Raw genomic sequence first — 21,856 nt, 5'->3', positions numbered from 1 at the left:
GAGGAGACTAGAGCATAGCCTTCAAAAAGGGGTCTCCAACTGTCTGAAGTACCTCTGCAAGAATTCCCAATCATTGGAGCCATGATGGGCAGTGCCTGGTTACTGCCATCACCACGAGTCTTGCAACTGAGTCTGTAGCAGGAAAGCCTGTAGAGCCAAATGTGAGACCAGACAACCCTCCACCAGAAGGGACTGGAAATCAGCCCTTGAGTCTTCAAATTATGATGCTATGTCCAAGTTCAATAAGTTTTCTGAATAATCATAATAGGCCTGATGGTTCGATATAGAGCTATAACCCCACAATTGAATACATCTTTCTGCCAAAAAAGTCTATTTTTTGTATACTTTTCTTTGGAGGTAGCTTTTGCTCTACCTTGGCAGTGTCTTTCATTTAATACCACCACTACCAGGGAGCTCAGTGTGGCATGTTTACAGAACTGCTGAAACCCCTCAGATGAAACCTGTGTATTGAGTTCTGTACACTTTGCCAGATTTTGTCAACAGGAGTGTTTCCATGGACTTGTGAGCCCAGTCAGGCCTTGTAAGATTACAGATTGTATCAGTCTTTCCCAATGTTTAATTAAATATTAAGCTGAATTTTAAAACACATCCTTATAGTTTTATTTAATGGCATGACATCCATTCGATATTGGATATTCAAATATTTTGTTATATAAGCAATTTTATTATTTAAAACTAAAAGATCACTTCTTTTCAAAGTTACAATAGCATTATTTAACTGATTTTTATAGTTATTATTGTGAAGTGGCAACATTAATTATTTCTTGACCCTGGGGTGTGGGGGACAGTGCTTCTTACACTTTGGGAAACACTGGATTAATCAACAAGGCAGAGACCAAAATAAAGACTACTTTACCACCATTTTTGAATCCCTGTGAATATAAAAAGATACACCATGTTTAGAGTACATCCTATTCAACAGGATATACTGTATGGACAGATATGTAAGATAAAAAATCAATATCAACCAAGATTTTTTTTTATTATTAACATGAATTCTTATGCTCATGAATGTCAGATTGATACTAGAGTGTGAAGTTCTGTTATAACAGAAGTAGCAGCATTGGAGAAATCTTTCACTTCTGATACCTGGGGTTCTGACAATATTAACCCCAGAGTCCCTTTTACTGTACTGTGATTTCAATCGGATCTAGAGAAGCTACACTCCACAAAACGCTGCCTTTGAATATATAAATCAAAGATTTACTTTAGTGAATAGATACCCATGAATCCTTCTGTAAGGATCCTGCAATAAGCTGTGCTTTCTTTTTAGAACAAACTAATGTGGAATGTCTTTTTATATTTGCAAATTTTCTAGTGCTCTGGATAGAGGAAAAAATGTGACCTTTTAGACTGTGAAACTACTGAATAACTCACTAGTTAATTTACAATTGATAGATGGCTGATGTTCTACCAAAAAAGAGATTGATTATTCCTTTTCTGCAGAACACAACTCTAGGACAGACCACTTTTTTATTTCAAAGATTTAGACCTTTGGTAGAAGCATGTGATTTGTTAACCAGATTTTTCTCTGATCACTCTGGCTATTCTCAGTCTCTAAACACAACAGCTTCCCCATACAAATACCAAAATGTATGTTTAATTTATGACTATTTACAGACTTTGAGTTTGCTGGATTTATGAAATGGAAGAATAAGATCTCCTTTGTCATCCATATGGATGAAAGCATTTCTTTGCTAGCGGGATGTGTGTAAGGAACACTGCCAGGGGAGACTACAGAAACTTCAGAGGAAACCCTGTAGAGATTTAAATGGGGAAGAGTTGAATAAGAGTGCAACATTCAGTGGCTGGAACAATCATGCAGCAGAATTAAGAGCTTTGATAATTTGGCTGAATTTTCCAAATTGAGATTAAAAATGAATTAGAAGGTAGTAGATCATTTGGGGTTTCCTCTTTAGCATTTTCATGCTGACCACTATGCACTGGTTTCCTGGGTCCTGGATATACTGTCTCACATATGTAAGGAAACAACACCAAAGTAACTAAAAATGTAACAATGGAGCTTATCTGATATTTATGTTCCATGATTTTGATCCTGGAGCCTCTGACAGTTAATCACAATCTCCAGCCGCTAGAAGTCCTAAGAGAGAACAGGGAACTGCGGCCAATGGGAGCTGTGAGGGCAGTGCTTGCATGCAGAAGCAGTGCAGAGAGACCCCTGCCCACCCCAGGGGCAGCGGGGGCACACTGGCCGCTTCCAGGAGCGGCATGGGCCTGGGGCAGGCAGGGAGCCTGCCTTAGTCCCAGAGCGTGGCCAGCTGGAAGATAACTGAAGTAAGTGCCACCTGGCAGGAGCCCACATCTCTCCCACACCCCAGCCCTGAGCCCCCTCCTGGAGCTAGCACCCCAAACCCCCTCCTGCACCCTGAACCCCCTCCTGCACCCTGATCACCTGCCCCAGTCCTGAGACCCCTCCTGAACCCCAGTACTTTGTTCCATTCTGGAACTCCTCCTGCACCCAAACTCCCTCCCAGATCTTGCGCTCTTCACTCCCTCCAACACCCACCCCCTCCCCTGGGCTCAGCCCAGAGCCCACTCCGAACCACTGAGCCCCATCCCAGAGCCCAAACCAGAGCCCTGCACACCAACCCTCTGCCCTAGTCTGGTGAAAGTGAGTGAAGCTGGGGGGGGGGGAGAAAGCAATGGAGGGAGGGAGGATGGAATGAGTAGAGTGGGGCCTTGGGGAAGGAGCAGGGTAGATTCTGGGTTACACAAATTCAAAAAGCGATCTTGTGTGTAAAAAGATTGGAGACAACTGTCTTAATAGAACAACTTTATAATGAAACCCAGAGATACTTCTTGACCAAGCACAACACCTTTTTAGTTAAGGTCAAGCATGAGAGATACAAGTTGAGTCCTACCATTGTTGGAGGACACAAATCATCATAAATTTTGTTCAGTTTATGTGACTCAAATGGGAGCTGCTGGGTGCTCGGCCCTTCTGTAAATCAGGACACTTGTTGAGGTGAATAAATAATGACCTGATCGCCTAATTTAGGTAACAGTTTCGAAAAGGTTGGCCTACATTTTCAGTGGAATTTCTGCCATTTTAGTGTACAAGCTATAGGTGCATCATAGCGGCAGAGCTACATTTCAAATGGAGCTGCAACCTGGCCTCTTCGTTATGCAATTCAATATGCAGTTATTGATACACACAAAGGAAAGCATTTACACAAGCAAAACCCATTTCTGTTTTGTAACTATAGTAATATGTTTTCAGTCAGGCCTCTACTCACTCTTCACCAGTAGGTAAGCCAATTTCCAGCTATATATGCTACCACTTGTGCTGACATAAGTATCAGAGTATTTAAAGGTTATGCACAAGTGATAGTATTTGCATTTGCAAAATTAATTGGCCTCAGATGAATTTAATTAATGGTTAATTTGACTAGCTGAAAACCTAAATGGAAGGTGTATTTTCCTTTATCAATATAGCTGAATTATAACCATAAAAAGGCTTCATAAGCATCTTGCTCCTAACCCATTTTGAAGATGTGTGTTAGCTGATTAAAGTATGCAGCTCTTTTGATAAAAGACTGGTCTCACAGAAGATTCAGTGGTTTGATTTGTGTAAGTTTCACTCCCACTCCAAAAAGGATTCTTCTTTGAACTACTTAAACCTCTGCGGAGGGAAAAAATTGGAATGGAAACTTTAAAGACAAACTTTCCCATGAGATCTCCTGGAATTCCTGTTTCTGATCCAGCTAGAAATGCTAACAGGACTGTCTCTCTTGCAATATTTTGCTACATTTAGTTCTGATCCTTATCTGAAGTTCATGGACACAAATCTGAAAACTAATGGGAAAAAATGTCAGAGCTTTTTCAAATCCCAAGTGTTTAGCTACAGATCTGGAGCAACCACTCACAAGTCTTTACTTTAGAAATGTGATTGGCAGGGCTGCAAAATGCACCAGACATCTGCTAGCCAAAGACAGCTACAAAAGGAGATGGGGAGGACAAGGTCTAGGTTAAAAAGCCCAGCAAGTCTGCCACACCTAGCTTCTGGAAGGGAATAAGTTTTTTGTTCTAGGTTTTTGGAGGGAAGGTGTGGTTTATTTTGGTTTTAAACTCAGTTAGTAGTTGACTTTATAAATATAACATTCCACCTCCTCTAGCTCCCAGAAAGAAAGAAGGGCTCTTCTGTGAAGGAGAAGTTCTCCACTGCTGTTTTCCTCCCAGAGTCTCCCCACTACACTGAAAGGAGCCAGGCAGAAGACTTTTCCAACTCCCTCTCAGCCTCCATTTATTAGAACTTCCTCCCTAGTGAATCACTCCACCTCCTGCCTCCTTATTGCTCATTATCTTTCCAGGCTATGGTGTGAAGTTGACATGATTCACAGCAGTTTCACAGCTGCCCAAAGGGTTCTGGCTATCATCTATGAAACCAAAGTTGTCTTCACTTTACTGTGCTGCAACTTGGGGAAATGAGGAGTTGCAACAGAGACAGGAGCTGTATGTATGCAAATTCAGGAAAAATGACACTACATCCAATCATAGTTCACATTTGGAAAGTTATGTTCCCCATCATATGAACTAGAAACAATCTTTTAAAAAGAAGGGATAGGCTTCAGACGTTGAGTCTCTTATAACCTCCTAAGCCAAGAACTTCTATTCTGGTCAGCTATGCTACCTCATTCATTATTTCTGAAGTACCATATAGCTTACTTCTTTCTCTTGTCTAGCTCTGAGTAATATGCGCTTCAGGGAAAGATTTGCTTATTCAGATGTGTCTCAGAGTTTGGAAAGATTTGATTCATAACAAGTAACTGATCATTCTCTGGAACAGTTCTGATTTTTTTTAAAAAGATTGTAACAAATAGCTTCCATAGCTGAAAACAGTCAAATGCATTTGCAATATTTTTCAACAATTGAGAAAGCATATTGAATGCAAAAATGCAGTATTGCACCTCAACAAGATTGATAATTCCTTCGATTCAGTTGAGGGATATTTATTCTCATCTAAGATTTTGTGCAGTTTTACTGACTTTATTTTGTACAGCTGTGTGGTATCAGAACCAGTTATTCAAAAAATATTATAATTACTAATTACTGTACACTGTTGCCCCAGCTCAAGATCCAGCCAGTAGAGGGCTTTATAATCCCCAGAGTTCAGAAAGATAAAGGACTTCTTGAGGTCACAGAAGACTGGGTGTGAAACACACAGAGTGTGAGCCAAAGGAAACATGAAAGCAGGAGTAGGAAAGACTGGAAGCAGCAGCCTGATAGCTGGCTATAGAGGAACTGCCCTAGGAAATGACTGAAGAACTATTGGCTTGATCATTTCTAGAGCTATTTAAGCAGAAATGGTGCCTAGGACATGCACACCTTTTTATTTCTGGCAACTCTAATAAAATCATCTTCAGTTATTCAAAGTCCAGGTATTTGGTGGGAAACTGCCAAGACCTAGAGCCTTGCAAATCTAGTGCTTGGAGCACCTACGTAAAGCATGCTAGCAGACATGCCACAGTTTATGAGGTACTTCTAATTACAGTGACATCCTGCAGCTGGGCCAATTGTAATATGCAATAGGATACTATTACTTTCTAATATTACTATAGAAGTATTTGTTTGAATGAAAGAATCCAAAAGGCAAATTTATTCTCAAGAAATCTTAAAAAAAATATAGCTCATATTTCATGCTGTTGCCAGGAGTCATTTCTGGGATGAAATAATTTAGTGGGTACTATCCTTACTACTTCACACTCAAGAGTATACCTATATAATGGGCCGCATCCAAACTGGGAAGACTATAGATACAAAGAACTGCACCCCTCCCTGCTTCCTGCCTAAAAAAAATAAGCTTAATTCACTACTTTAACTCTCATAGCATTTTATTTATTATTTGTGTTACAGTAGCACCTAAAGACTCCAATTGAGATTGAGCCCCCATTATATTAGGCACTGCATAGACACAGTGAGAAACTGTCTGAATTAGCTTAAAATCTTAATAGACAATGCAAATAAAGGCTGGGGGAAAACAGATGCACAGAAAGGTGAAGTGATTTATCAAAACACATTAAATTAATAGCAGAGTAAGGAATAGAACCTAAGTCTCCTGATACCCAGTGTAGCATGTCATTCACTTCCAGTCAGATTTTGAAAAGTAGTTAGGAGCCTAAAACGTACAGGTAGGGACCTAGTGGGATTTTAACACATACCTAGGCATCTATTGTCCATTGATTTCAAAGGGAGTTATGCATCTAGGCACTCTCGAAAATCTCACAAGGGGCTAGAGTCACAAAAGGACTAAAGCACCTGACTGCCACTTTAGGCCTCTAAATGCCAGCATCGGGCCCCACTGAGTTTCACAAAACCCCCTGCTCAGCTGCTGCTGAATCCTGGAGGTGCCTAAACCCACTCACTCAATGCCTAAATTTTTGCAGTCAAGATTCCCTAGACCTCTGTTTCTGCCTCTGCACACGTGTACTGCAGCCCCATGCCAGGTGTCCAGACACCTAAGGTCCAGAGAGATGCACGAACCAGGGGAAGATAGGCATTCCTCTGCCTAAGAAACCTGTGGGGCCCAATCCAGTAAGCATGGACAGAGCTTGAATACTGGATTGGGCCCCTATAAACAAGCTTACAAAAATGGCTGGGGGGGCAGTTCTCCCTCATAGTAACTTTTATCCTAGTGGATATGGACTCACCTGGATGTGAGAGACCCCCAGTTCAAGTCCCCCCCCTACCTAAGGGAGGATTTGCTACCTGTCAGATGCATACCTACCCTGTGGGATATTCTGATACAGGGGTCCCTCAGTCTCTGCTACTGAAGCTGTTCCAGGTTGGATAGATAATGAAAGATCCATTGGGCCAGAGAATGAGACACAGCAAGCATGAGGATGACTCTGAAGCCTGATGGTTAGAGCACTCAGTTGGCCAGTGGAAAATCCAGGCTCCAGTGGCCCTGTTTTAGTGACTATTTTAAAATTATTTATTCATAGTGGAACAGCTTCAACAGCAAGCTCATACAAATATCATATAGCCAGCACACTCATCTGAAAGGGAGCAGATTCCAGTTCAATTCTATTCCTCCCCGTTAGGCAGAGGCAGTACTTGAATTGTGGGTTTCCCACATCCCAGCTGAATACCTAACCACTGGGCTAAAACTTATGAGGGAGAACCTTCTTCCTAAAATGGCATTGGTGCCCATCCCCAAAAGCAGATTTGCAGCTCAGAATCCCAAGCAGAGGGATGTGCCTCTCTGCAACTTGGACTTAGGTGCCTATCTGAGGGCAGGTCTACATTACCGCTTAAGTCATTCTAACTTAACGTCGCTCAGGGATGCAAAAAAAGTCCCCTTCCCGCAAGTGACACAAGTTTCGTGCTGTCCATGCTGGTGCTATGTCGGCATGAGAGCATCTTCTGTAACAGCTTCCGCTTCTTGCTGAGGTGAAGTAATTATGCTGTTGGGAGAGCACTCTCCCATTGGCATAGTGCATCTTCACCAGATGCACTATAGTGGCACAGCTGCAGTGTAGACTTGCCTTGAAAGAGGGGCAGGACTTAAGCACACATTCTCACCACGGCATATCCTTTTGGCCAGCTTAAGTGAGGAACCACCTAGCATACTGGACTTTGTGAATCCCATTCTGAGATGCCTACCTAAGCACCAAACTCAAGCTTTGTAAGTCTCAGTGGCTTTCTATGCACCTAAAAAAGGCATGACAATGTTCATCATCATGCCTAAGTTTCTTTGAGAATCTAGCCCTAGATGCCTATCTGCATTTAGGCATCTAAATACCTTAAGAATCAGAACCTAAACCATCATCTGCTATAGCAAAGTCAGTTTTGGCTTTAGGGGATCTAGTTCTGTTCTGATCTATGCTAGTGTAAAACTAATTGACTCCAGATGTAAATCAGTGTAATAAATCAGAATTTCCCTGAAAGTAACCAAAGATAACTACTCTCTGCTTTTACTGGGACTCTTGTCATGGTTAGAGTATGAAAACAAAAAACAGATTAACATTCACAATGTGAGTTTTATCTTCCTCTTCTGGTCTATTTTTCTTTCTTAATTAAAATCTCAGATTACTCAAATTTACTTATTTGGAGTTGTAAGGCCTGTTTCTTGTTCCAATAAATAGGATGGACTATTTCAATATTAACCAACTAATTCAGTCTCGGGAGTAAACTTTTGGGAATATGAAGATACACAAATAAGCAGCTTTTCTGATTCCCTGTATCTATAAAATATTTCACAAATGCAATTTACATTCGCTCTTAACTCTTCAATGCCAAAATTTGTCATAGTACATTTCTATCATTGGAAAAGCATGCTCCAGTACCTCATCCTCAGTTAAATGGTAGCTTTTGGAATGCATGATTTGAGCTGGTAGAAGAGAACAAAGACAGAATTACAACAAATCAGTAGTGGGAAAAAGGTTTTGCCCTTTAGTTTCACTTTGATATTTGAGAGAACAATCCTTTGTTTATACATATTCTGTTCCCTTTTTCTTTCCTTTGCATAAAGCAATGCAACATATTTTGGAATTTGTCAACAGGCTTCTTCTCCCTATTACTAAAAGACAAGCCTATCCCTTTGTAATCAAAGGGCACAAACATTTGTTAAAAATAAATCTAATTTTTTCAGTCCCCCTTAATCATGTGGGTATTGTCATGCATATAATGGACATTGTAATCCTTTGACCTCTTCATTCCCTGTCTTGCTTTGTTGCTGATCAAAATGAATTCTCAAACATTGTAACAAATTGGTAATATGCATTTGCTTATTTGGATTAGAGTTGTCAAATCTGTAAAAAGACCCAGAGCGAGGTCAAATTTCTAACTCTTCCTCGCCAACCCTCCACTTTACTACCCTCCTCTTCAAACTCCAGCCAACTTCAAGTGTATGGATTGACATCTTTTACCCTCAAAGTTTAAAAACTGTAGAGTCAGGTAAAATTTCATCCTCTACTGTAGACTAGAAATCTAAAAACTGCATTCTTAATTTTATTCTGATGTTAATTCTAAAAGTTATGATCTGGATGCATATAAAAGTTTAGAGATCCTTTTCAGAAGTTTCAAACTTTTTAATAACTGATTAAAATAAATTAATCTTGATTTTCTGTAACTTCTAGCTAAGATGACATGTTCATTACATGGGATTCCAATAGTTAAGAATGGAAAGGAGTAACTATAGTTTATAAAGACATTTGATTAAACCTGATGTACATATCACTTGCAATTTAAACATTACCATTCCTGCCACTTCATACAAAATCAATTCTGGGCTTGCAGTAAATTACAATATTACAAATAACTTACCACAATGATACTCTGATCATAACTATGGATTTAGGATGCTGCTACAACATAAACAGGTGTCTTCAAAACTCATAAAATGTAGGTGCAATCAACTGATGATGCATGTTTCTAAATTGAACGACACAGCAGAAGCAACAGCTTCCAAAAAGCTAGAAGCAGCTATAAAAATAGCCCACAATATTGCTAAGCACATCTGCCATTAAATACTTGCCAAAAATGCATGAAATCAACAGTATTGTGAACAATGTGAAGCTGCTTTCTAATCTTATATTTATTAAATGGCAAAAAACTTCATTTAAAACAAAGGTGAAAACCAGGAAATATACAGTTAAGGTAAACACTCATGGAACCTTAACTCTGCCCCCCTGGATCTGCAATAGCCACTGAGAATTATCTAAATGCAGTCCAGCGACATACACTGTTAAATGTAGCTGTATTGAATGGTGGAGAAATAAGCTGGAATAGCTTGGAAGAGCTCTGACTATGATATGAGGGGATCTGAGTCTGTGTCTCCCCCACCACATTGTTATCAAAAGGAAGAGAAACATGTGTACCTTGAAGTCCCAGTCTACATCATTTCACTACGGTACTGTGTAGGTTGTAAGTAGCAGGACACTGGGGTCTTCTTGCCACAGGTATTGTCAGTAGTGTGGAGGGCTATGAAAGCAGGGGGTGGATTTAATGATGGGCAGGGGAAAGTATAGATGTAAGTAGTATCCTGTGTGCAAGTGTGAAGGATATGGAGTGGTTAAATTTTACCAGTGTGGTATTCTGCCATGGGAAATAGGCTCCAGGTTTGAGTGTAGGGCAAGTGCAGGTAGGAGGACCTGCTTATTACAGTGAAAAGGCAAAATGTTAGTGTGAGTTATGGGTATTGTGAAGCATGACTCAAAGAGGGCAGAGTTAGGGCTATACAGGCATTTATCGTTTTTCAGAAGGTTTAGATTTGCTCAGCTCAACCTTCTGGACAGGCATGAGCTATCACTGGGCAACCTTAATTTTGCGTTAACCATTTTTTTTCTGTTTAATTACCTAGTTTTTTTAAACAGAGAAAAATATTTGTTGGTAGGAGTTGGTGGCAGTTGCAGTTCTCACCTAGGTTTGGAGCCGATATACTACTGTGACTAGGTAATCAAAACACCTAGCTTTTATATAGTTGTAACCCCCCAAGGAGATTGCCTAGATTCCTAGGGCCCTTTGTGCTGGGAGAGGTAGGAAGGGGGAGTCAAGCAGACTCAGTCTGCTCAGGAACCAGTAGGGAGTGAGATGCACTTCCCGGAGGCTCAGGGGAGGGGAGAGTCTGGAGCCAGTCAGGGAAAAGGGCAGGACAGGCTGTGTGGGGAGCTGATGAGTCCCAGGTCTGCATGCAGAGAACTGACCTCTGGGGACCTGAAAGCACAACCCCTAAGCTTGAGCCTTTCCTGTTCCAAGGTGACTCCCAGTTTGTAGAGCTTTGTTGGGAAAACTTCCCCCAAACAGGCTGAGTTGGCCCTACAGCTCCCTAGGTGAGATCAGTCACCACAGATCAGCTTTGCCCTGGGGTGGGAGACTAAAATTTGGATTTTAGGATACTTGTGTAATCTGCACCTTGAGCTCTGCATGCCTTGGTGGTGAGGGGAAATACTAGCACCAGAAGCAGCTTAACTCCTGCATGAAGAGGACACCTACCGGCAGTGATCATCAGCCTCTCTGTTAGGGTTGTGAACTTTCTAATTGCATAAAACTGAACACCCTTGCCTCTTCCCCACCCTTCCCTGAGCCCCCCCTTACTCCAACTCCCCCCTACTCACTTTTCCTGTACTGGAGCAGGTGGTTGGAGTGTGAGAGCATGCGGGCTCCAGCTGGAGGTGAGGACTCAGGGGTGGGACAGGGGATGAGGGTTTGGGGGTACAAGAGGAGGCTCCGGGCTGGGGCCAAAGGGTTTGGAGTGTGGGAGTGGGCTCAGGGCTGGGGCAGGGGGTTGAGGTGCAGTCTCTGGCTGAGGGTGTGAACTTTGGGGTGGGGCCCTGGATGAGGGGCTTGGGATGCAGGAGGGGGCTCAGGCCTGGGTTCAAGAGGGGGCACAGGGCTGGGGTAGGGATACAGGAGGGGGTGTGGAGTGTACCCTCTGGGAAGAAGTTTGGGTACAGGAGGGGGTTCTGACCTGGGGCAGGGATGCAGGGTCTGGGAGGAAGTTTGGGTGTGAGAGGGGGCTCAGGGCTGGGGTAGGGGGTTGGGTTGTGGGACGGAGTTCAGGGTGCAGGCTCCAGCCGGGCAGTGCTTACCTCAGGCAGCTCCCGGTTAGTGGCACAGCAAGGTTAAGGCAGGTTCTCTGCCTATACTGGTTCCAGAATGCTCCTAGAAACAGGCAGCACATCCAGCCACAAATGAGGCCAGGCAGCTCTGTGTGTTGCATACTGCTTGCACCAACAGGCACTGTCGCTGCAGCTCCCACTAGCCATGGTTCACCTGGCAACCCTACTCTCTGTAATGACTGAGAAGTCCAGAGTCATCTCTGACTCCTCTTAAAGATAAGGTCAGTGTGACAGGGTGATGGATAGAGATGTTTTGATCAAACCAACATGTACAAGATAAAGGCTGGTAACTAATCATGTCAGAGGGGCTATACGTAATTTGTTTATATCTATGCATAAAAGAGGTATTGCAAAGGGAATGTCTTTGGCTGGCTGACATGGGCAGTGCATGCACCCCCTGTTCGGAGAGGCTAGTTCCCTGCCCCACCCCTTCTGCCTGAGGGCTGCCCCCATTACACCTTTTCCGATCCCTGCTCTCACTGGCTGGCCGCCAGTGCAGTCTGAACCTCAGCGGTGCCCAGAGCAGCCCGAAACCTGGCTGATCTGCTGGCACCTGGAACAGCCCCAGCCAACCCGCCAGCACTCTGAGCAGCCTTTAGCCCAAAAAAGCAATTGTGGGATTAAAGTTCAGTCCAAGAAAGGCCAAAATCACATGTGACCCCTAATTTTGTGTAATGTGTTTGGAGTGGGTCCTCCTGAAATACCACATTGAGCAGCTAGGAGACTCACCCCTGGACTACAGCAGCAATGGTAGCAGAGGTGCAAGCCTCCATTTCCCAGATTGCCTAGAGTCCAGAGTGGAGATAGAACAGGATAGCAATGCTATCATCACCAATCATAATGCAGAACTCAGAGACAAAGGGTTAGGTTTTAGTTTAGGATGTCTGGCTGGCTGTGCCCATTTGATGACAGTTTGGAAGCACAGATGTCTTGTATCACAGCTTTTGCACTAACACTCTGGATTTTTGTTTTTGCCCATGAAATTCTTAGCTAAAAGGCATCTGCCTCATGCTGTGATCTCTTTAGTGCATGTTAGAGATCATTTGCAGCCTGACCAAAGAGGATGACATCACCTGCATAATCCAGGTTGGTAAGAGAGGTTGAACTGACAATTATACCAGTATTTGTGGAGATATGTTCAAGGAGCCAATCCACTGTGCAGCAAAGCAGGGCTTGGGCCAGTGCACATCCCTACTTCACCCCAGATCTAGTGTGAAACCTGTCAGACCAATGGGACCTGTTGTATTAATTTAGATGACATATATATGGGCCAAGGTATTAACATAACTGTTTAATATTGAATAGCGACTGGGTTAAACAAAGTTCAGGGTTTGGTGTATATATAGACCTCAGCCTGCCTAGCACCAAGGCAAACACATGATTAAAATTTTTTTGCCTTTTATTAAAGATATAGAAAAGAAGATGTAAACAGAGCAGACTCACCCCTGCAGCACCTCCCACTGGTGACTTCCAGGAATTAGCTCATTCCAGCTCTGGAGCACCTTCTGCAGACTGATGTTCCACCTGTCCTCTGGCCCCCATGTCCCTCCCTGGACCAAGTGCCCTTTTACATGGGGTGCTGCCCCCAGGCAGTAACCTCTTTCTCTCAGTCTGTGGGTTCCCCAGTGAGGGGAGACCCTACCTTGCCTCAGTATATGGCTACTGCCAGTCATTGTCTAGCCCCGGCACCAGACTGCAGTATCAGCCTACTCATCACTAGCAAGGTTGGGTTTGGCCCCACTGCCTTGGCCTACCCTTGGGCTGCCCCCTGCAACCTCCATTACATGTTGGCCCAATACTAGGCCACAGCCTGGGGCTTTCCAGGCTGGAGCTCCCAAGCTCCTCTGCCTTTCTCCAGACCTGCTTCACTCAAGTACCTTATATTCAGCTCCCTGCAGCTAGAGAGACTCCTATCTGTCCCTGGCTTCTCTGCCTTTATAGGGCCAGCTGAGTCTGTTTGGGGTGTGGCCCCTGCTTCAGCCACTTCCCCCAATCAGCCCAGCCTAAAAGCTGCTTTCTCCAGCCACAGCCCCCTTCTGGGGCTGTTTTTACCCCTTCAGAGAAGGAGTGGGGGTCTATCCCGCTACAGAAGGGAAAATAGCTAAAGTATTTGAAGAACAGAGTGTTAAATAAGGCTTTCATTTTAACAGCATTTCTTGATCCATTTTCCTTTTAGCCTGACAGGGTTTTAGAACGAAAAAAATCTCTTGTTTGGCAACTTCTTATATGGTATCAAAGATGGTAATAACTTTCCTTTGGAGTAAAAGAGGAGTTAATTGAGATGTTGTTGCAGTTGTTATTAAAATCCAAAACTATCCTTTTGGGAAAAAGAAATGAAGGAAGAAAAGCTGGAGCTGCTGTTATTAAAGCCCAATCCTGTTTCACCTTAGGTCACGTTTGGGATTCAGCTGTAGCTGATAGAGGTGGTGATGTCAACTGGGTCCCTCTCTCTGGCCCAGTCTGATCAGGATGTCTCTCAGGATTAGGATAACAAAGGCCTGAAATCTCAGGAAACAATGGGGGCGAAGCTTGCTTCAGTAGCCTCCATCTATTCTTCCCTTGTATCTTTCAATCTGTGTACCCGTTCTTTGAGATTGGAAAAGATGGGGAAAGAGGACAAGACTGAGAGTGAATGGGATAGGGACTATGGAACAGGATGTGGTGTGAGGGGAGACAGATCTGACAAGGACCTGGGGGTGCGGGTTGAGAACTGGAATTGGCTTGGAAATGAGGCTGATGCAAGGACCTGGGAACAAAGGGGTGGGAGATTGAGATTGGATGGGAAATTGAGAAACTGGACTGAGTCCGGTGGGTGAGAGAAGAAGAGGTGAGAGACAAACTGGACAAGGAGCTTGGAAGGGAGATCTAGAACTGACGAGACAAGGAGATTGGGGACAAGTAACTCTGGGTTGGAGGACCTGGGAAAGGCTGGCAAGGAGACTTGGAGGCAGATGGAGAACGCCGAGGGGGAGACAAGGACTGGCTGGGCGAGGAGACTGAAATAGGAGTGGAGTGAGTGGAGACTATTACTGGATAGGTGACAATGGGACAAAAAGCTAGGGGTAGGGAAGAGGCAGGATTGGAACAGGGTCAAGTTGGAAAGGGATGGGTAGAAGGGATCATGCCTGAGGGGAATAGACAGAAGAATTGTGCCCACTAGAGCACACTCACTCCTCCAGAACCTGGAATGGATCCCAAGATTCCATACTCTCAGCATTCTTCTGCTGTCAATAAACAGCTGTGAAACCCACTGGCAAAGTGTCTCATCCCCCTCTAGGGCTAGTCCACAGAGGATGAGAACATACTACTACTATGTCACCCCATTAGCTCAAGTGGTCGAGGTTTGTGTGGTGGACCTAACGGGTCCAATCCCTCTGATTAACCACATGGGTGTAAATGTGAGGCCTCGTGAAGGAATATCTCTTTTTTCAGTTTTTTTTTAAACAATAGGAAATTACACACACACAAACTATGTTAAAAGAATGCTAAGGTTGAAGCATCAAGCTCTCAAAAGTTAGGAAATGCCAGAATTAGGTTACCTGTGCGATCTTACTTGGCTCCCCTTCTGTGAGGGAGGGTTGCCTCTTTCCTTCAACAGTACTCTCCTTCAATAGAGGCTGAAAAAAAAATCTTCTATTTCACAGAATGCTTTAAAGAACTATTCTTTTTCAAAATGCCTCCTATCTCCTATTGTTCTCAATGAGACTGATACCACTGACTGTCCTTAGTTAAGATGGCCACTGCCTCCGTTCACCTGTTCCTCTTTGTCTTCTAATAGCAAAGAGCACCACCATCTTCCCTGCGGGCAGCTTGGCTTCACAGCCACTGGGAACAATGGGAAGTATTTTGAAAGAGTGTCTCTTAACAGATAGCAGCCTCATACCTCACTCCCACTGAGATCCATTCTTTGCAAAATCACATTGCAGGCAGGGACTGTCTATTGCTTTGTTTGTACAGTGCCTCCAGGGCCCTTTTCTTTGCTGGCACCTAGACACTAGCATAATACAGATATTAATAAAATCTTCCTTTTCCTCATAACGTATATAACCAACTCTCCATGAGAAATCTGATAGTGCTATGTACTCAGGATGTTACTGATTTCATTGACTTTTTGTTCTTAATACTGTTCTCAGCATTAAGTGACCTGTGACATTTAAGATATTGATTTATTTAAGCCACCGAGAGATACTAGTTGCCTTGTGGTTGTTTTCAGATCCATTGATAGGAAAAAATAAATCTGTTTCTAAGAAAAAAGTCACACTGTACTACACAGCTTTCTGTTTCTATTTCTGGTTTCATGACAGCTATTGTATTTAGGTAACTTTTCCCCACATTAAAATACTTCTCTTCTACATTTTTCTAATGAAGTGTGTGTGAAATTACAGCATACTAAATAAACCCTTTCCTCAATGAAGCTTCCTCCATTATTCATTTGATTGGGTTTTTTTAATAAAAGGAATGAATTATTACCTATGTTTACTCATCTTGTCTACATTACAAACTTTTACCAATGCAAGTTATGTTGGCATAAAGCTGCTGCAGTTAGTATATCGCTTTTACATGTACATACTTGGCTCCTTGCATTGGCGCTGCATGTACGCAACAGGAGTGCTTATTATGATAGACAGTGCAGTGCACCATGAGTGGTTATCCCAGCATGCAACTCACTCACTACAATCCAGCACACTGTTTTTTGGGAAGTTTGGCATGGTGGGGCACAAATGAGTCACACAGGGGTGACTGAGACTGCGGGGTCAAGTTCCCATCATGGAACTTCCTCCACTCCATAATGCCTCTATCCCATAATTTTTGCACCTATTTTGAAAATCCCACAAACCCACATGGGACTCGTCACTGTCTGCCATCTGTGACAAGCTTGAATTGGTTCTTGCTATGTCCCACACCCTCCCGAACACCGGCCATCTCAACAGCACTCAGGAAAGATTCAGCTGTGGTCTCAGCAGGTGCAGAATGACAGTTGAATGTGCTTTTGATAGATTGGTAGATTTAGTAGATTGAAGGGGCTTTGTTTACTCACAAGATTGAATCACAATAAGAAAGATATCCTAATGGTTAGAGCTCCCTGCTGAGTCCTGCATAATATCTGTGAAACAAACATGGAGAAGTTTGTGTCAGGGCGGAGGTAGAGCAGCTGTCTGCTTAGTTTGAACAGCCAGACACAAGGGTTATCAGAAGAGCTCAATGCAGAGCTATATGGATCAGGGAAGCTTTGAAAGAACCCTTTAACAGTGAGCCATGGTGGTGTACCGTACTCTACGGTGCTGTACTGCACTCTACTTTGTGGTGTACTGTACTCTACTTGGCCCCGCAGTTCAGCAGCCTGTTAGGGATTGTGTGGTACACATCTATGAATATAATGCTGACAATGCACCTATTAATTTTGTAGTGTTTGCTATACATTTATGATTACACTGTTTGTCACTGATTCTATGAGTTGTGTCACAGTGTACAATAACTAAGTGGGTGCCTTCATTCCTGCCACGTGTTCTGCAGCATATGTTGGGAACTAATAAAAATGCATTATTTTCCAAATAATAGAATTTCATTAACTAATAAAAACACGTCAGAAAAATTCTGTTCAAGTTTAAAGCAAATTCATTAAAACTTAAATACATTTTTGTAACAGAGGTTAAAGAAGGAAAAGTAACATTTATGTACATTTTAGCTACACATATATCAGCACATACATGTGGCTCTCTACGGTCAGCGTATGAAGCTGAGGTTGTCCTTAATATCCCCTGGTGTGTTGTAGGGATACGGAGGTGGTCCCTGGGGCTATGTGGAATGTTGGGGGAAAGGTGTAGGGAGGAATTATACTGGAGTTCTCCATGGACTGCAAATGGAGGCAAGATTGGGATTGTTGGACCTGTAGGTCCACAAGAGTCGGCAGCATCTGTGTTTGCTGCCGGAGAAGCTCCACTATGTCCTGGTGCTTCTCTCTCTCCTTTTCCTGCTGGAACTCCTGGGCCTTTCTCCTGTCTGCTCCTTCCCTCTCCATACATTCTGCAACATTCATCCTCCAGGCCCTCTGTTCACAGTCTGATGCAGCACTGGTTTGCAGGATCTCACTGAACATGTCATCCCGAGTCCTCTTCTTTCTCCGCATCTCGCTCAGGCATTTGGGGTGTGTGGAGGGCAAACCCCATAAGACTGCAATGGCAGCAGCTACAGCTAAAACACAGAGGTACCATTGTCAGTGCAGTCACAACTGAAAGTGAAAATTAAGTTTCAGAACACCTGTCCCTTGCTCCTCTAAAATTTTAACCAAGACATGCTTATTGACACCTGCTTCAGAGTGCTTGTGCATGGTGTCACTTACAGCATCAGCCATAGTGCGTATGGCCCACCAGGGCTGAGGGAAATCAGGGGCGGCTCCAGGCACCAACACGCCAAGTGCGTGCTTGGGGCGGCAAGCCACGGGGGACACTCTGCCGGTCACCGCGAGGGCGGCAGGCAGGCTGCCTTCAGTGGCATGCCTGCGGAGGGTCTGCTGGTCCTGCGGCTTCAGCGGACCTCCCGCAGGCTGCCTGCCAAATCTGCAGGACCGAGGACCTCCCACAGGCAAGCCATCGAAGGCAGCCTGCCTGCCATGCTTGGGGTGGCAAAATGCCTAGAGCCGCCCTTGAGGGAAATTAAGAGGAAATTGCTCAGTTCATGAAACTATAAGTGTAGAGCAATGGCACTGATCACTGATACCACTTTCCACAGGCAGTGGTGATTTTAGCTGATTTTTTTGCTCCTGAGGGTAACAAAGGCACAGAGAGCACAGCTGCTGCTGGCATCCTGAAGCTGACCGGGCCCATATGCTGTTAATCTGTGTACTGCAGTGCTGCCTGCAGAAGTTATCACTGACTGGCATGGGGAAGTGTCCTATCACATAGGAAGAAATAAAGCTGACATCCCCAGAAACTTTCAGGAGAGGATTGCAGAGTACCTCCATGAACATTTAATTGAGATCTCTCAGGACGATTTAAGGGACATCCCTGTGTACGTGAACGAACTGCTCCGCATGGCCCCTGTGCCTATCTCTACAGAGGAATGACAAGCAGAAAAGAACTCTACCTCTCTTTGTTGTGCTGCTACAAGTAAATTAGTGAAAAGTTGATAGGTGTGTTCTGTTAAGTTGGGGAAGCCATCACTGTAATGGCAACCAATTACCCGAGGTTCCTTCCCTTGCAAGGGGCTCATCTGTGCTCGACTGCTGAGGCTGATTGGACTGCAGTGGAGACTCAAACAGTTCCTGGTTTGCGGCATAGCTGGATGCCTCTGTCACCTGGGTTCCACATCCTTCCCCACCTCCTTCTTGCCCTCGCTGTTCACAGCAAGGGCATGTGTGACTCATGCTCCTCAGAGATATCCACTGGGGTGTGCGGGGTGGTGGTGGGGCCTCCACTAAGTATGGCATCCAGCTCTTGCAAAACTGGCAGGTCTGCAGCATGGCACTAGATCGATTGTCCTCCCTGGCCTTCTGATATGCCTTACGCAGATTCTTTGCTTTCATGTGTCAATGCTGTTTGTCCCTGTCATACCCCTTTTCCGGCATTCCCCGTGTAATCTGCTCATAGATGTCCACAATTCTACAGCTGGTACACATACATGTGGCTTGCACAGTCTCCTGTCCCCACAGGCCTAGGAAAGCCAGTATTTCCTGGATATTCCAGTCTAGAGCTTGTAGCCAGCTGAGTCAGTTGCACTCAACAATGGAGAGCTCCAAGGTGTGTTTGCTGAGATGGACAATCAGGAGAAGACATTTCAAAAATGTATGGAGTTTTAAAGTGCGCGTGGGAGGGGGGCTTCCAGAGTCCATGACCCCTGAATAGTGGAGTTAACAATTGTGACCACAGCTGTCAGTGTCAGGTTTTGTGGGACAGCTGCTGGAGAACTGCTAGGGTTGACATAGGTAACAGTGTCTGCACTCATGCTTTGTTGACCTCAGTACATAGACTATGGCGCAACGCCACTCAGAGAGGTAGTGTTACTATGTCAGCATAATGGAGAGCTTACATCAGTGAGAGACAAATTTAAGTGTAGACATATGCACTGCTAGGTCAAAATTGGCTAACATCAACCTAATTTTGTAGTGTAGATCAGGCGTTAATGTTAATATAAAACATGGGGCTTGGTGAAAGAGCTGCACTTTATGTAAGCTTAGTGGGCTGTCCAAAAACCTAGAGAATGTTCTGTATAATTTTAATTCCAAAAACTGAAATTCAAAGGTGATTAAGACTTGCTAGTCACTTTTTACAAGCTCAAGCCTCAGATTGGTATGTGTCCCACTGAGGTCAGTAGGGTTTCGTGCATGGGTCTCCTCCCCACAGATATAATTGCAGTATTGGGACCTAAAACAGCAACACTTAAGAATTTTTTTTGACCATTTTCGACGTACCTTGTGGGGAGGAGGAAGGGAGGGAAAAGGGAGGAAGTGTAGCAGATTATTGTGTTAAATAGGGAATGTAAGAGAATGGCTAGATTCTTCTATTCCCGTACCTTGTTAGCAAATGTTAGAACACAAAGTTGTTCAACTTCCGCTGTACCATTGTGGCAGGTGTGGCCCACAACTGCACTTTGGATAAGGGAAGTAGAAATGTCTCTCTAGGAAGAGGGAAATGAAACATGGAAAAGATGCAATAGGGAAAACCTGAGCTGCCATGAAGGATCCAGAAATGATGCTCACTCATAATATACAGGGAGCCATCAGCCCCTTCTATCATGCGTTTTTCATGTAGGAAACTGGGGCATAGGAATATGGATTTGCCCTGAATATAGTTTGTTACTATAGGGAGATGGAGGGTTTGGCTGTGATCTTGAGGACTAGGGTACCCAACAAATGTATTATGCCAATGTAGTAAGGAATGGGCGGGGGAACTGTGTCTGGCTTAGTGGGCTTGAGGTATGTCCATGTGTTTGCACAGGAACAGCTCTTATATCCATTTTAGAGTTAATGAACTACACCTATTACAATGAGAAAGCAGCTTTATGCACCTGCTCAAAGGATGAGGTCATCAGAAGAGTCCTGCCATCCAGCTATTGTGTATATTTAACCACACTGACTTAGGAAACAGCTGAAAATATTTTAATCAAGCTTTAAGAAGTATTCTCCTTTAACAGATGAAGTATGGAAAAGTTCAAGCAAAAGGTGAACTGTAAACATCACACCTGCAAGGTGCCCTTGAGTGCTGTAGTACCAACACTGGCTCTGACATAGGTCCTGGTTGCATACTCTGGGCAGGAAAGTGCTATAGCACTTCAGCTGCTAAGGTTCCCACAGCTCATGTGTCCCAAACAGCAGTCCAAATGCCATGCTCCTCCCAGAGTAACATGACACCCTGCCCCAGTATTGCCAACTCCAAATGTTTAAAATAAATTATGAGGGGTTTCTTTAAATAGTCAGTGTTGGGTTCCTTTTATTTATCTTCCAGCTCCCGAGCCTGTAGGTTACATTTATTTCATGCTTTCAAACTTTTCTCTGAAATCACTACTGCTAGAAACTTGTTTTGAAATGAAAGCTAAGAGTCTCCTGATTCCAGCATCTGAGGCTTTCAGAAAAAAATGTCAAATATCATGACAGTCGGCAACACTGCAACCTCTGGGACTTATTCCCCAGCTGTCCTTCAATGCCCACAGAACCTTCCCCTCCTGGTGACCTACTGGAAATAAGCAGCAGCAGATTCACCCTCAACACATTCATCACACTGCGATTTGCTCACCCACCACTGCTCAGATGATTCACCACAGAGTATTTCAGAAAGGTATAAATGAAAAGTTTCAGCTCTGAATGACATACACAGTTGTACAATCTTAATGCAGCAGTCACTGTCAGATAACTACTCTAATGACATGTAGTGTAGTCAGACTTAGAATTACTTGAGTATTGTTGGGCAGAGTTTTCTTTAGGCTGATTTCAGCTGGACTATTCACAGAACAAAGTATTACTCCACATGAGCAATGTTTGCCGGAATTTGGCTTTAAGGGATGATGGTTCATTTGTTAAACATACTTTCTTTAAGCATGATTCTGGAGCAGATGAGCCATAGCTCCAAGGCCCATATTCTATTTATAGCTTGATCATCGTGAAAGCACCCAATAGTCATGTATTCATAGAATGTGAGGCCAGAAGGGACCACTGGATCATCTAGTCTGATCACATTAAATGGCCCATATACACAGGCCACTTAATTTCACAGTTTCCCTCGTATTGAGCCCAATATGCTTTAGTCAAACAATTTATCTTTCAG

The sequence above is a fragment of the Gopherus flavomarginatus genome, chromosome 1 (genome assembly GCF_025201925.1).
Source record: "Gopherus flavomarginatus isolate rGopFla2 chromosome 1, rGopFla2.mat.asm, whole genome shotgun sequence".
Lineage (NCBI taxonomy): Eukaryota > Metazoa > Chordata > Testudines > Testudinidae > Gopherus > Gopherus flavomarginatus.
Note: the sequence above shows the minus strand (reverse complement) of the source record.